Raw genomic sequence first — 2406 nt, 5'->3', positions numbered from 1 at the left:
AATTAGGGTGCCAAAAGTCTTCTCTGAATACAAAAAAATGTTGCCAAGAGTCCATTAACATAATGAGTTTGAATTTGTTTTCCTCCATATTAGTTCGAGTCCGTGGAATACTCTGAAATATTGGAAGAAAACAAAAGAGCATAGTAAACACATGCTTTTCACCGTGACGCCAAGATATTTGTAAATTTAAAATACAATCATTCCCTCGAGGAACTTGACTTGAAATACCGCACAAAGCAAGGAAGGAGAAGCGCTCATCGCTGCTTGTGATGCCGCCGGCTTTGTTTCAGTAGGGTCGCTCGGAGAGGCTGCTGATCGGCGGAAGAATATTGATATGTGCCCACATGACTGAGCGCATATATGCAGCCGATCCATATGAGCCTCAATTGGATCGCCAAGGAGGCTGCGAAGGAACCAGGAGCTCTTTCCCAACACCAAGTGCAGCCAAGACTCGCTGATGTTACCAGCATTTGCGAGCAAGATTGCGCTGAGCACTGAGACCATAGGCATGCGTGGGGGCACTTGGGGAGACGCATACTTCATAGCCGCATCCAGAGCTGCACTTGATCAATGTGCTCGAGACAGGCCATCTCTGCCTCATGCCGTCCTGACCAAGCAATTTGATCCACCTCTTCTACCAGGGGTATAAATGTAAGGTGGTACACATCTTTAGCACCAACGCCGCCGGTGCAGATTGAGAGCACAACGCACCTCTGTTCAGCCAGGCCTTGGGAAATGCACTGCAAGATGCTGATAACCAGCATTTTGTTTTGCTGGCTGAGAGGTTAGTCATTTCCTTTGTTCTCATCTAAATTTAAATTGAATACCCTTATCCTGATGCTTTGTTTTTTATTGCAATTGTGTACCACTGCATAACTTCGATTATGTATATAGTTATCTCATGGAAACAAACATCAGCTTTGTTGACTCGTAAGTGAGGGTTCTGAAGGTTACGTTACAGATGATTCTCTATAGATGCAAGTTTTTTTAATATTTTAAGCTGAACATATTCCTGGTTGAGGACCTGCTGGTTCCCTCTTATTCATTATTGTTATACACATCATGGCCTCACCATTGACATGCCAATTATTGTTCAGTTTCGATGATCCTGGTCCACATGGAGCAGGTAGATACTCTGAGCATATGTTACCTGAAATCGTCAAGAGGGATTGGAGAAAGGGTGCACAGGTGATAATTTCTATGCTTGATTTCCCTGGAAAGTGGAATCCTTGTCTCCTTAACCAAATTCAGATTCAATCGCATAAAATTGGATTATCAGAAACCTCGTAAAAATGACAAGAATAATTTAACATCCCTTCTTATTTATATCATATGGTTGCCAAATGTTGCATCACATTTTTCTTCTCTTCACACTTTCAGAACTTCAGTAGTCATCTGTCCTCTAATTTAAACAATTGCCATGTTTTCCGATAGCCTAACATCCCACGTTCTGGCGTGTTCTCCTCTTGAAGTGGTTCACGGTGAAACGGCAGCATGCAGTTCTTATACTTGTTGACACTCTTTACTATGGAAAGTTCAAACGTTACTGTAAGGTAAATATCAGCTAACTTCTAAGGAAACTAAAGCAAAATATCATGCTGTCTTTTTCCTTGAGAATTATACTGCCTTAATGGGTGGGAGGCTTACCCTCATTAATTCTGTTCTTGCTGGCATCCCTAGCTATTTCATGTCATGTTTCCCTTGGCCCAAGGAATCCATTGATGCTTTAGACAGTCTGTTGCGAGCTTTCTTCTGGCAGGGCAAGAACAATGTCAAGGGGGGCCAGTGCCTTGTGGCCTGGGACAAAGTTACTCTACCTCGTGCTAATGGGGGCTTGGGTGTCCGCAACCTACAAGCACACAATCAGGCCATGCTATGCAAGTTCGTCATCAAAATTCTGCAGTTCTCTGAGGTTCCGTGCTATCAATGGTTTGCTGCACAGTATTGTAAGAATGTTGTGCCTCACAATGGTGGCAGCAGAGACACGGCCATGTGGAGAGGTTTCAAAGAGTACATTCCTTTGGTGATCAACTCGTCACGCTGTGTGTTGGGCTCTGATGACCTAGTTTCTTTTTGGCATGATCAGTGGCTCCAGGTTGGCAGGTTGAGGCAGGTTTTCCCGGTGCTTTTCTCCTTTGCCAGAAGCTCGGCTTGCTATGTTCGGTCCCAATTCAGCCATGGGTCCTGGGTGGTGCAGCTTCACCCAAACTTAACCCAAGCAGCCGCAACAGAGTTAACGGCTCTCAATCAGCTTCTACAAGAGGTGGCTCCCAACGGTGCAGCCAAGGATGTTCGATCACCATTAGTGGCAGGCAATCGCATAAGCACCAGCTATTACTATCAGCTCCTCATTTTCCGAGGGGTCAAGTGCGCGGCAGAACCATGGATTTGGGACTCGTTGATCCC

General features: G+C 44.9%; 1 long non-coding RNA gene across 1 annotated transcript; it reads left to right on the top strand.

Moving 5' to 3' along the window:
- The first annotated feature begins 856 nt into the window (after nucleotides 1-856).
- LOC125555447 lies at nucleotides 857-1564 on the top strand. The gene is made up of 3 exons (XR_007304707.1): nucleotides 857-930; nucleotides 1098-1188; nucleotides 1473-1564. It is a non-coding gene; the product is annotated as an uncharacterized LOC125555447 (long non-coding RNA).
- Nucleotides 1565-2406: the final 842 nt, after the last annotated feature.

Source organism: Triticum urartu, chromosome 5, assembly GCF_003073215.2.
Source record: "Triticum urartu cultivar G1812 chromosome 5, Tu2.1, whole genome shotgun sequence".
In the NCBI taxonomy this organism is placed as follows: domain Eukaryota; kingdom Viridiplantae; phylum Streptophyta; class Magnoliopsida; order Poales; family Poaceae; genus Triticum; species Triticum urartu.
The sequence above is the reverse complement of the archived record's forward strand: the minus strand, read 5'-3'. Positions and strand labels throughout refer to the sequence as shown.